The sequence below is a fragment of the Dermacentor andersoni genome, chromosome 10 (genome assembly GCF_023375885.2).
Source record: "Dermacentor andersoni chromosome 10, qqDerAnde1_hic_scaffold, whole genome shotgun sequence".
Lineage (NCBI taxonomy): Eukaryota > Metazoa > Arthropoda > Arachnida > Ixodida > Ixodidae > Dermacentor > Dermacentor andersoni.
Window position 1 is genome coordinate 81,390,789 of NC_092823.1, and position 14,528 is coordinate 81,405,316.

The following is a 14,528-nucleotide window of genomic DNA, read 5'->3' on the forward strand; positions in this document are numbered from 1 at the left end:
TTCTTTTCATACACGCCGTTTCTTGTTTATACCACGCCCGACGCGTTGTTTGCTGTACTGTGTTGACGCCCGTGCCATAAAAAAGATGGCGGCTCTTTAACTCAACGCATGTCGGCACTGCCGCGTTTCTTCTTCCGCCAATCGGAAGACGTGAGGGGTTTTCTTTTCACATATATTTCAAACCATGCCCAACTTATTTTCTTGACCAATGCTTTCCGCGCGTTTATAACATAGAACAGGACTACAATGTAGCCCGCGACGAAAATTCAGGCGGACAGTGACAAAATTCAGCAGCTACGTGTTCCGACGTTTCAGCGTACGTTGCGCTTTGTGAGGTAACACGGGATTTGGGCTATAAGTTGGGCTTTAGTGTCTACACCGAAGCTGTATATGGCTATGCGATTCGTCAGTCCCTCCGTCAGTCGGTCGCCTGTACACCGAAAGCTCCTCCTGCGCCGCTCCACGCGCATGCGCAAAAGAAAAAAGAGAGAAAGAAGGGTGTGTGGTGTGTGAACACCACCTAAGTAGCATAAGGCGTGTTTACTCCGATCCATGATGTCATGCTACCAGGCCGAAAATTTCGATTGACAAGGCTGGCGTAAGGTGAAAATCACTGTTGCCTACTCAGGAGCATCCTCATTAGATTATATGGCAGTCGGGCCAGGTGACATGACGTAAGGCACGTTGTTAGGCTTGTCGGTTCATGAATTCAGCAAAATTTTCAACTGCGTGAAGAACATATGACATGAGCAGAAACATAGCGGCACGCTGAAAGCGCAGATGACGTCATGGATATGAATGAAAAGGCGTTGTGCTATCTAGAAGGTGCTGATAGTGTAGTGACGTCGTTGCTGTGCGTTGCAGCTGAGCGCGCGACCAGCAGTTTCTGTCCGGCACCGAAACGGCTAGGCCACGCGTCATACCTACTCCTTAGAAGAAGGCAGCTTTCGACCAGTAACGCCGCAAGCAGAACCGGGAACATGCTCGTCTATGCCATGCCGATTCTCCAGCCCGGGCGAAAGAACAGGCTCGAGGAGCAGAGCGTAAGCAGCAAGTGGATACTAAATACCCGGCAGCCGATGAAGCCGTCATTTAATGTAGCGCAGGGACTAAGCCAGTGATAAACACCGTCATTTAACGTAGCGCAGGAATTAAGCCAGTGATAAACACCGTCGTGGGCCGTTCCAGTTGCGCTGGTTAACCATTCGTACCGAGTGCATGGGCAGTGATTTTTGTTATATTACACGTAACAGCTAGCCAGTGCGCTTGACAAATGTATTACTGTTTTTTTGCATTTTCTGATTGTATTGTCTTTGCTGTGACTTCGAGAAAAAAAATGAAAGGATGCGTGAGTTCTCAACAAAGCTCATTCAAGGTCTCGGGATGGAATCCCGGCCATGGCGGCCACATTTCGATAGGGGCGAAATGAGAAACCGCCGTGTACTTAGATTTAGGTGCATGTTAAAGAACCCAGGTGGTCCAAATTTCCGATGGCCACCACTACGTCGTGTCTCCTAAAGGGAAGCTGAAGAGTTTGGCAGAAAAAATTACTGAAGAGCTGTACGTAATGGTTTTCAACCCGCGTAATTCGAATATCGCTACGAAATTGAGCGCAAGAAAGCACAAACAGATTTTATTTCGACGAAAAGTGCAGCGGCACACTCGGGGCAGCTCGCGCGCCTCGTTTCCGCCTATGATTGGTTGGGCGCCTCGTGACGTCAACAATGGTGTTCGTCCGGACCGACCACTGCCGCCACACATGAAGCAGAGTGCAAGGTAGTTTGGCGCTGTGGTATGGTGAGACGGTCATGGTAGATTACCGTCTTGCGTTTCTCTGAGGAGTTCGGCGTTGCTCCCTACATCTATGTAGCCGGCCTCTCCAAGAAGCAAAAGCTGCTGGTAGCAAGCAGTGCTTTCGACGCGAACGCAAGCGAAGTTTTAGCATCTCCTCGTGTTATAGATGTTCTTTGGTGAGTATGTTTTTTGCAAAACTGTATTCAGCAATCCTGTGAGTTCGTTTCCGGGGAAACAGCTCTACTGTTATGTTCTTGCATGCCTCCTCGTGGAACGTAAGCAGGGACGCGATCGCCAGCATTTGTGCGCTGCCCCAAAGCTGTCGGCAATCTACAGAGATGATTTACATGCGGGAAATGTTTTCTGGCTCTTGTAGGACGTGTAGTGACATTCATCAGCGCGTCATCTGCGCGCTACTCGTAACCGGAGCCGTAAAGGCGGCGAATTCCGTCGGCTAGGTGAGACAGCCGCTTTTCCTCTGTGCGCGAGGGGGAGCGCAGCATCCTGGCGTGCGCCAAACACATGCAAACTTTACACATGCAAACTTTACACTTGCACTATCTTATGGTAGCTGCATGTAGGCTGTTTCACAACACACGTGCGAATAGAAAATTAACGGCGGTTTTCGACAAAACGTGCGTCAAGGATGGGAGATAAACATGTGCCTTCCGTTCGGCGTGCTAACACGAAGGAGCTAGCAGTAAATCAAAATCCAGGTTTGGCTGAGTTCGTGTATTCATAAGATCTTCCAAGACCAGTTACCATCCGTCCACCCGCACCCGTCCCGCCTTTCTGCGTTCGTTACCCTGACCTTCTCGCGCTGCGTTTAGAAAGCCTGCTAGCAGCAAGTGTACTCTCACTCATTCACGCATTATTGATTAACTCTGGTAGTAATCGTCGTCACGGAAGTGGTTAGAGCACAGTAATGTTGTTGTTTACGCTTGAAATTCTTCCACTTCGCTGCAAGGTTCTTGTCTTGCGGGAAGCAATGAAACATCGTCGCGGCCGCTGGTGTTCGTGCAACCGTAGGCAGCACAGAACGCAGGCATGATCGGCCCACCACTTCAATTGATGCTGCACACGTCAACTACCACTCTACACACACAAAAGAATGCTGGGTCCAGCGAAGCAGATTATGACGGCACGAACGCAGGAACAAGCGCGGTCAGGCACGGTCGCGGAGACTGCGACGAAACGGAACACCAGTGCTTACGGCATTACGCCGCGGTTTCCGGCCGCCGCTCGCATCGTCAGCGTCAGCAGCAGCGTGCGGCGCTCGACAGAGGGCGGAGTGACCGCGCAATTTTATCCGGCGATTACGTCGCTCCTAAGTGAAAAATCCCGCCCGAAATTTTACCTGCATGGTTGACGAGGTTCCCGCATCCGTATATGAACGCCTTATTGAATTCGACAGGCTCTTTAGCTTCCCTTTAATAAAATCGCGTTTTTAGCGACTAAAACCCTGTAATTTAATTTTTTAACAAAGCTCACTCTGCCACGTTAGTTCTTAGCTACGATCAAGTGTTTGGTTCATTGAAGTGACCGGAAAGTGCTACATTATTTCGGTTGTGTAATATTTTATTTGTTCTAATTTGTTTTATGCACCCAAATAATATTTTATTTTGGGGCACAGAGCATACGGTATTCATTTTGTTCGTTCGTTAGCTGCGATTCGACTGTTTTAGTACGTTACCGTCAGCAAATGGTTTTGCTTGGCCACTGACTAAATCGTTTCGTTTTGAATGTAGCGAGGACACTGTACTGCTTGGATCGGTGTATTATCTGCGCATTTTAGAAGCACAGCGCAGAAGGTCGTAGTACGCTAACAGCGAAGATAAGCTATTATCACGCATGTGGCCACAAGAAATTTCTCGCATCTCGTCTGCTCTTACTTCCTGTGCCTCAAAAATTATAGATAAGTGTATCAATGATGGACTGCAAAAATAAGGAAAAGAATGGTCGAACATTGCATAAATCGAGCAGCAGTAAAGCACTTAGTAAAAGAAGTAAAAAAGCAGCATGTGTCACTGTTTCACGTAACCAATACTGTATAGGTAATGTAATGTGTCCACCCGTTTAAATTATGCCAACTATTTTCTACGTTGTGCCATTCTGCAGGACAATGCTACAAAAATAGCTGACGTGGGCTTTCTTTGCGACGTATGTACGGTACACTCGAAGCCTCGTGTTGGTATTGCATATAGTAAATGCTGTAAATATTTGGTACTGAAGTAAATTCCGATTTTTTTTTTCAATTTTTTCTGTTCAACGTTGCTGTAGAGGAGACGTAGAGCAGGCAGCACACCGGAGTTCGGATTACAAGGGGCTCGCTTTAAATGCAGTTTTGCCTTTCATGCCGTGTGCTCTTGCGCGCCGTTTCCAGCGCTGATAGTAGAGGCGGTACAAAAAACGCGCTGAGAGGACAGACATCTACAGAGAAAGAGATGTTGTCGTGGACTTTATGCTCTCCTTCATTCAAATAGTGCAGACGTTAGCATCTTTACGCATTCTGCACAACGTGTGTGCATACAGCGTGACCGCGTTTCGCGCAGACACCGTGACACAGGGGAGACGCTCATGCATGCCTTCTTGCCAACTATTGCATGTTTTGACCGCAACTAGCTTGCGTTGCGCGGAAGCAAACTTCGCTTTCAGTATTATAATTCAATTGCAGTAAAGAGCCAGCTTCACGTGTATGTAGATGATATACGGTGTTCTTTGTCTTTTTTTAACGCGATAGCAACTACATGGACACTCCCGCTGCATTTTCGCCGGTGCAGTCAGCGTCGCCGTCGCCGTGATGTTTCGTAAAAAGTCCAAGGGCGATAACACCGTTCTCGCGCGTCGGATGCTCTATGTGCGAGCGAAAGCACGCGAGGGAAGCCGACAATGGCGGTGCAATATGGCGCTCACGAAAAAAAGAAAGCGGAGCGCAACGTCTGCCGTCGCGCGAAATGCCCTGGAACGGCGAGAGGGAAGCAGGAGAGATTCGGTGTTTTGCTCCGGCAGCAACTGCGCATTTTACGACCATGCCTAAGGGGAACTGACGATCGCAGCCCAATCACGGGCGCGACATATGGAGGAAAGCGGGTGGCAGCGCGAGAGGGAGGTGGCGGCTTCCACTCCGCCAAAAAGTGAGTACTTTGCGCGGACGCGTCGCGTCACTCGCGCCGTATCTTGAATGTGATCTGCAGACGGCTCATACCTTTGCGCGCGCTGAGTTGTCGCCGCCCTTGGGTTGAACCCGTAGATCGCACGAAGGTCACTTCTCTCGCATCTGCTCCTGCGCGTGCTCACACCAGCGTTTTGACAGTGTGCGCGCTCATCGAGTGTGACGTGTTCATGTTTGCTTGTGCGCTCTGACGCCGTGCTTGTCAGTTGAGTTAGTAAGCGAATGATTCCACATTTCTACTGCCCAGAAAACTACTATCCTTACGTCGTATAGCTGTCTACTAATTTGTTGTCGTCATCAATGCTTCACATTTCCGGCGACACTGCCACTCCTAATTTCTAATTCGAAAAATATAAAAAGCGCGTGGAGCACATAGCACAATTCGGCCTATTGATATTGATTACATGAAGAAGTCTACTTGAGCGACAGATTGTAATGGTCTGGTTGCTAATTAAAACGGTTTATTGAATAACTTCATAAGTATTCGATTTGAAGCATATGCACAGCTTTAGAATTTGCATCACTTCAAGCCATTGCACCACTGATCTCCTTCTAATCCGCAATTTCAAAACGTGTCCTTAAGTGAATCTTAAGATTTGTTTAGAAGAGTTATATTATAGGAAGTCGTGAGACAGTGTGCATGCTCGTTTTTAATATCACATTCAAACAGGCTGCATGCTTTAAGAAATGTTTCAACCATAGTTGCGCAGACGGTATGTTAATGTTGTCATGAGTAGGTGAAGTGCAACACAAAACAAAAAAAAAACTGCCAGTGAACTAAGATAGTGGGAGGGCGATAATAACGCTTGTAGCTGAACCTGTGGAGCCCAACATGGGAGCTTTTTTTTCTTTGTCTTCATTGACTGTGGTTCCCTTAAAATGAAGCTAGTCAGAGCCTCAATTAACCGGAAGTTCACACATTCCCTAGCTCAGTGCACATTGTCGATAATAAAATGAAGCTTGTCAGTGCAGTGTACTCTACATGCTTCTACATTTTTGAAACAAACAGCGACCACCAACATGAAGTTGTGTCTGTGTTTTGTATGCGTGTGTGTTGCCTATGTGTACGTGTGCATGCGTGTGTTGCGTGCGTGTTGTAGGTATACGTGTTTTTTGTACGTGTTGTGTGCTTGTGTTTTTTATTCGTGGGGTGGGGCGGGTGCGTGTACATTTCGTCCAATGGTGAATGGTGTTTGTTTCAAAGTATATACGGTGTCACTGACTGTCCACGTACTAATATTCTGCAGTTACCTGAAAAGAAATAGTCGTCTGGCTGGCATAAACATGATTAGTAAGTGACCTCGCACACGGTACTCAGATATGCACAAACTACAGGGTTTAGTTGGCCACTCGTCCCCCCCCCAAGAAAGTATTGTGGCAAAGTTCTTCAATGACCTCTGTACAATCATGCGATTTGCAAATGTATATTGAAGCACTACTGTTGTGTTTCAGGTAAGTCGCAGGCTAACGTCCTCAGAGAGGAACCGAGCTTCAACGCCCAAGCAAGCAGAACTGCTTTGCACCAACGCTTGTCTCCATAATCAGGTGTCTTCACGATTGAGCTTTAACGCATGTCTTTAACAACCCAACGCCGAGGCCTCATGGAGAGTTTTTTTTTTTTTTTTTCAGCACCATTAATGTTTGATATATAAGCTCGTTTTCTTGCGCTGCAGTAAGAAGTTTACTGTTTCTGTTTTGTTTTCGTATGGCTTATTTACCATCAGTTTTCATGCTTCAAAATAAAAGACTTTTCTGTTCTGCTACGAAACAAACTCTAGCCTGGCTCTTATTTGTAGCAACCTTTACCACAGTGTTAGCGCCAAGCTCTGGAAAGCGAGTGCTAGTTTTGGTTTCAAGGAACATGGGCGCTCCACGCGGTTGCCGGACATCCTAACTAGTTTTTTTTTTTCTCTTCTGGTAAATTTTAAATCGGGTGAGGCGCGGAAGTGGTTGTTTTCGAATGTCCGTTGAGATTATCCCCGCTGATCCTAGCCACTCGCTCAGGGATATCACAGGTCGGATCTCGCTTCGTGATCTGCTGAGGTTGTCCTCCCAAGCATCAAGATGGGAAATATCAGACAGAGAAGCTGGATCAGGCGTGCAAGGAACGGAAGACGCAGGAAACTAGGTCAACCAATCATTAGGCGAATTTGGCTGAATCGGGGCATCGTATGCGTGGCGCGGCTCTGGGGTATTCTAACCCCGGGATATCTAGTTCTGCGAAGCTTTTCAGGTTTCCTAATGGCTGCAGCTAAGCAGAAGTATTTCACTTCAATTTCTGAGTAGGTAATGATTTCATATGAGTAAGTCAGTTCTGTGCAAACCTCAGTGGCTTGACATAGGAGCAGTGTAGTTCGACCCATTTGTCAGCACGGCAGCCCATCTGCTGTCAGTGAAATACGTGTACAGAACGGCTTGAGCGCGTCTTTGCTTAGCTATACATTTTGCGCATTTTTTACGTTGTCGACACATAAAGCCAATACTAAAGTAAAGAAAAATAAACACAGCCGTGATGTTTTATAAAATTAGAGCAATAATGGCAATAGGATGCACGCACGTAATTTCTCCTTGGGTTTGGATGCACCATTACTAAGATATCGTACTGAATAAGGTTGAAGCTGTGAATTTTATCTGAATTTTGGAGCGTAGATGGTCCCATACGCTCAGTTACATTGTTTTAGTCTCAGCTTCGGTGTGCGCAAGGTTTTGAGCACCTGTATTATAGATGAGGCGCAATGTTATTTGTTTTGCTGGCAAAATGTGTTTGTTAATACCAGTAATACAAGTATACAGCATTTAATGCTAATTAAGTACGAACTTGTAATCCCACTTGCCATGAAGAGTGCTATTAAGTTTTTTTTTATGAATGGTTCGTTCCTTGCGTTGCTCTTGTGTTCAAATAGTGTCCTAATACTCGCCGTGCTTTTCTGTATATATGAACAGGATGCAAGGTACGGCTACAGGCAGATTATATACGCCTGTAAGCGCATGCTAGAAACATGTTACGTAATCCGGCACGTAGCTCAAGTAATGAGAGCAATTATAGGCTACTTCCGTTTCTTGCAGATGCATGTAGCCCGTTTAAAATTCGGTGGGTCCGTACTACTCATATTGTCAATGCAATACATGTATTATTCTTTACCTTACTTCTATAAGCCACAAAATATCTCCCCGTCATAACGTATGTGACAGTAAAGTTCCGTGTGACCAACTCGTGATGGTAAATTTTCGCATTGGTTTGGATCGTCTGCAATCTATGTTCGCTTCTTATGTACAAAGTTGCGAATGAAAATGCTTCTGCAGATTGGCACTTTCCCACTGTGTATAGGTCAGTCTTTTTCCAATAGGGAATATGTGAATAAAAACAAAAAACGTTGAAATTTTAATTTTAGTTTTGTCTGATTGAGAAATCGGCCAGCTTTACTTGAACCACTTCACAAAACACAGACCAGATTGACGATTGATGATGACAGGAAGATATTTTATTTATAATACCCCCCACAATATATGTGCGCTAGTTCAACTGTAGCCCTAATTTTAACCACAATTTACGAATTTCAAAGCGACTATATGCTTTCAGGAGATGACGAAATGTAATATAGTACCTGCGAATATTGGTAGTTAACGACAATTGCTGTGTTAACAAATGTTGCGACAGTTGCTAAACTCAAAAGCCCACGTGCCGTGCATAAGGGGCACGTTAATGATTGCCTGGTGATGAAAAGTAATCTGGAGTCTCCCACAACGGGGTTCCTCATGATGCAATCGTGTTTTTGGTACCTAACGGCACAGAATTCAAGCATTGAAAAAAGAAAGCGTTAGAGCGAAATTAGATGTAACAATTATTGCAGTGACGAAAGTTTTGCTGTTTTGCTAGTCATCTAAGATGGTTAAATCAAATAGCTGACTTTTCACATCAGTTCCTTTTTACATCTAAAAAGCATTCAATTGCCTCTGCATTTTGAATATAGGCGCATGTCTTCAATTTGCACTTAATAATATCTCGACACTGTGGCATAATACATAAGGTGCACCAACCATGATGCCTCATAGACACTGTATGCCAATCTTGATCTATCTATCTATCTATCTATCTATCTATCTATCTATCTATCTATCTATCTATCTATCTATCTATCTATCTATCTATCTATCTATCTATCTATCTATCTATCTATCTATCTATCTATCTATCTATCTATCTATCTATCTATCTATCTATCTATCTATCTATCTATCTATCTATCTACACAACAAGGTATGTTCCAAGCAGGACATCTTTAAGTTACTACCGGAACGAATGTACTGTAGCGCAGAGGTCTAGCTATTACCGTTTACCTTAACTTGAAGCTAAAGCGGAAATATTGAGGAGATTTTCTAAGTAAATAGTGCTCGCTTTACGTGTATCCGGCTCTCTAAAAACTTGCCGGCGATTTCTCCTCATAAGCGTTTCTATTAAAGCTTTGGGCTTATTGCTAAACGGTGGTGAATGTGGCGTGGACATGTCCGATGTCATTAACCATACCGACAAACATCAGCAAGCCGACTATATGACGCAGAGGATGGATGTCCACTTGACCGTGTCCACCTCTGTGTAGTCCGATCACATTATTGATTTTAATGACGTTTCACAAATAGCATTTAAAATTCCCACACGCTGAATAAATCATTGCTTTTGAGAAACTTCACAAATGGACAAAATGAGTGTTTCTTCAATATTTGGTATCAGGTCTGGAAGCCCAAATCCACCATGGTAGCGGCCGGATCCGCTCTTTGCTGTAACCAATACACTTTGGTGTTCTCAATGAACGCTGCGAAGTCAACGCTCTTGCCTCGCATGCCATCATGAAGTGAACGAAGCAACTATTTCTTGACAAAAAGTTCTGAATTCCTTGAAAAAGGTCTGAACCTTATTGGTATGGCTTCATGACGCAAAAAACAGTGTGAGAAACGAGACTACAAAGTAGCACTTAGTGCGGTCGTCTTTTTGTATTCGCGTTTATCGCACTTATCTTTTTCCATCTATTTGCTGACGTTTACATTTCCATCTTGTGCCACCCTATCTGCGTTAACGTGGAACAAGTGCGAAGACTGATGATGCTTATTGAGGTAGCTTCGAAGCAGAACAGTTCCTTGGTCCCGCAGTGCTGGTACAGCTCGTATAAGATTTCAAGGAGGGAAAGCGGTTCACTCTATTAGTCGCTAACACTCAACATATGGCTTCTCTTTCGGCTCGCGAGCGATTGCTTGGAGTCGAGAATAGCATCCTATGTCAAACGACCTGGTTAAAATACGTAAGGGTTCCTTACAGAAAATTAAAAAAAGAAGATATGCATCAGGGTATACCTACCAATTGCAACGGATACTTGCCAGCGTGCGTGCTTCCATGCAGGGAAGTGCCTCAATCCAGGCTCATCGTCTCACCTTAGGACATGTAAGGACGCATGGCGACTTCTACAGACGTAGAGCTTGATACCAAGGTTAAAATTAGAGACACGTACCTGCTCAACAACTCGAGAAGCATGAAGATAAGCGCGAGCTAGCATGTCACAGCTTGGAGGAGGTCAAAGAGCACAGCAAACGCTAGTACAAATCAGTACTAAGGCGTCCCTGTCCTCCAGACAACAGCGTCATCTTACTGCTCAGTTACGGCGTTGTACAAGCGCTAGATGCAACGGAGAGCAACCCTTTATTAAGGTACTAAGATCGAAAAGGCAGGTAGAATAATTATAACAAAATATTGTTTGGTACCCAACACATTGGCTATGGGGAAGGAGATGTAAGCGAATAAATGAAGAGACACGGAGAGAGAGAGAGAGAGAGAGACAGAAAGAGAGAGAGAGAAAGCACAGATACACTGTCACAGCACCTGATCACGTGCCGCACGAAACGTTTACTGATGATTATGATACTCCCTAATGGGAAATTTGGGCGCAGCTGTATCGCTGCCTTTATTTCGGATGTATCCTGGCAAAGTTTGATTCTGAACGATAGGGTACTCTCGGCGGCAGCGCTGAGCCTCTGCCCCGGCCGCTCGTTTAGCAACAGCGGCAAACGAAGCAGTTCCACCGGTTGCGTCGCTAATTGTTTTGAAAGAAAGCGTGAACAGGGGAAACCGTCGCTCGTGAGGAGCGCCTTCTCTTGCGGCGGCGATACGGTCGGGGAAGTAACGCTGGCGCAGTGGGTCCGAAGCCCACGGCAGGGCTTTCTTTCCGCGGCCGCCGCATGCCTGCTCGCCACCGGAACTCCACCTTCCTCCGCACATTTTCGCCGTACCCTCCTTCACTTTCCGCTTCATTTTTCCGCTGCAACCCATCTCCACTTTCCTTCTCACACCCCTTCGCTCCAGTAGTTTTTTTCATCCCTCGCTGCATTCCGCGTTCGCTCTCATCTTTTGCTCCGCTCAGTCGCTCGGTTATAAATGACGCCGACGCTCGCCTAAGAGCTGCGCTCTAAGGACTAAAACTGAGACAAAAGAATAATATATCCACCACCCCACCCATCTTTAACACAACACAAAGCAGTTGGCTGGCGAAGGCTGCAGACAGGAACATTCTCCAATATAGACATCCTACATAAAATGTTTCCCAGTCAATACAGGGACACATGCCCATGGTGTGGGGCCATCCCAACACTATATCACATCACATGGGAGTGCAGAAATAACTTCTCTTTCCACAAAGAAAAAAAACCCAGTGCGGAACAGCGGGAGGGCCTGCTCACTAGCGGCGGGCTCACAGTCCAAAAAGGGTTGGTGTAACACGCTCTCAAAGTGGCCAAGCTCAGCGGTGCTCTGGAATAGGGGCGCCGACCACTCAAGACGACGGAGACTTCAGTAAAACATGAAGACCTCTGTTAGCTGCTGAAAGCTGTAAATAGAGCATTAAAGTTTTTCCTTCCTTCCTTCCTCCCTTCATAAAATGTGTTGCAGCGCCTGGGTTGCCCTCGGCTGGGCTGAACTGGGTGGTCGGCATTTCAAAACAGTTTGTGTGGATAATTTGATTTAAGCGAGCCAGCTAGCGCAGTGGCGAGTAACTTTCTGTACGCCGCCACCGTCCCTTTCCTGATTTGCTCTGCAACATATCGATTGCCGCACAACCTGGAGTTCTTCGCGCTGTACTTTGTATTGCCCGCCCACAAGAAGCTGCAAGATGGTCAATATTGAGCTACTCGAAGGCATTATCGCTGTTTTTGCAATCATCCCAGCGGCACAGATCACAGGACCAAGTGGAAAACGAAAATAAATAATTTGTTAATACCTAGGCCAGAATACGGCACATTTTATATAAGTGGTTTCACTTCTTCGTCATAGGTAACGAGTTCTAGATAATCAGATTCAACGCGCCGTCCGCGATCAGTTTGAGGCTGTGTTAGACTTTGTCAACTTCGGCCATTTTCTTGTCGACTTTCCAACAAAGAGCGAGCACGTCTTGTACGCACGAGACAAACGATTCAATGGAAGACAGCACTCTGATAGCAAGTTCTGTTCTTGCCGCCCATTCGTGACTAGTCGGCTTTCCAAAGAGGTCACGGAGCTTCTCTTTGAAGGCATCCCAATTACACAGCTCGTCGTCGTGTGTGATCCAGACACACAGTGTTCCTCCCCGGTAGAATATGTCATTGGCTAGCATTATGGGTAGAGTACAAGCGGTTGTTCTGGCTAACGCGCTCATGCATGCTCAGCCAGTGCTGACCGTCTACATTATGTTGGCCGGAGAATTTGCCAGGATTGCGGGGAATTGTAACCGCGACGCACGTTGTTATTGGAGTTGCACTTGTGGAGGTAGACGAAGTGTCGCCACCGGGAGCCTCGGTTGAAACCTGGATGGTGCGGCCACTGCTGACCTCCATGGCGAGGACTGGGAACGCGAACCTCTGCCAAAATGTTACGCGAACGAATAATTGAACACTAAAAACTATTTCCAAAGTACATTTACAAAAAATAATTCCAGCGCTGGCGAGTGCAACCGACAGCTAGACACCCAGGAGAAGTTCATTCTTCTTCGGAGGGCGAGCACGCACCGTCCAAAAGCAGCAAAGTAATACACATGTAGCAATATTACCACTTGCTTGTCTAGGAAATGCATAATAAGCATCCCCTCCCCATTTTTTCTCTTTTTCTTTTTTCAATCTCTGACTTTCATTATGTTAACAAACTTGAGTAGAGCTAGGTGTTAGGGTTGTTTGTACGCTGTGTTAAGAATGAAAACAGCAAAATACGGCACAAGAAACAAAGAACAACAGAATGCTAATTGGCGCTTAGCGAAATATTTTAATGATGGGGGTGCTTCGCGAGAGAAGCTAAGGAGCCGCCACAACAAACAGGTAGGAGGGCAGGTGGACGAATGGTTTCGAAGTGCACGCAGAGAAAGAAATCTAGGGATGTTTGCGACCGCCCCGACATTGCATAACCTGGTGAATGGTGAAGAGTTGGACAGTGACTAAGGAAAACGACTTCTAAGGGGAGTTGGGGGATGGATTCGAGGAGAGGGGAGAGAGACGCACACAAATGGCGTCAAGAACAAATTTAGCAGATAATAATTGGCATAGGGACTACGTCTCGTCATTGCCCGATATCTTGACAAGAGATTGGCGTGGTTGGCGGCATAGCTGATGCCCACCTGCCACGTCGTAAACGTGCTGCTTGCTGTAGAAAGCCCATTCTAACAAAACATCTCTGCGATTTTAAGATCAGACATGTGTGAGGTGACACGACAAGTTCATATCTCTCAGAGCTACTGGCCGCTATTTGCTGAGCCCTACGAATGCTGTAATTTTCACAAAGGCTTCTAAGCAGGAAGCAGCCCTGCTTCGGACTGTTAGCCTTATCAATTCCCGAGTGTGATGAAATCACAGTATGCGACGCGTTATGACTACGATACCATGATCCCAAGTTACTTCCAAACACCGCTTCAAAGAAGTCGCAAACCAAGTCAGTGAAAGTGAGTGAAACTTGCACTATATGATACTATCGATGCTCTAGCGCAAAGCTTCGTTACTTTATTTTGAAACCTACAATGATATAGCATGACCACAACGCGGAAAGCGTAATTGACTGATAGGCGACTTGCAAATAGTACCCGCCCTCTTTCGTACGCAGCCATGGCCGCACCATTCGCTAGGAGGTCTGGCTGGAAAACAATAGGTATCTTCACTGTTACGTGGGCTGCAACAAGTCTGGCCTGCAAACAAGAAGACACATGATAGTGTGTGATCTCTTGTTTTCGTTTGGCCCCATTCTTAGCGCTGTTCGTTTTTTCCACATCATACACCAGCTAGCTCATAGGCATACGTTATATAAATGCATCAGTGCGTAAAGGAAAATTAAGCTTTTTTAACACCGTCATCTTTAAGAAATAGCATAAGGATGATAGCATAATTTGATGAAAAGCGGAAGCACGCCTTAGTAATAAGAAAATTTTGTCAGAGGTTAAGCAGAATGTCGTTTCGGCAATACAAAAACGTGCACATGCAGAGAGACAGAGAGAGGTAGAGGTGAAGGAGGGCAGAAGTAATAGTTGCCGGACCGAAATAAATTTCTGGCTAGGCCACTGAACTGAGT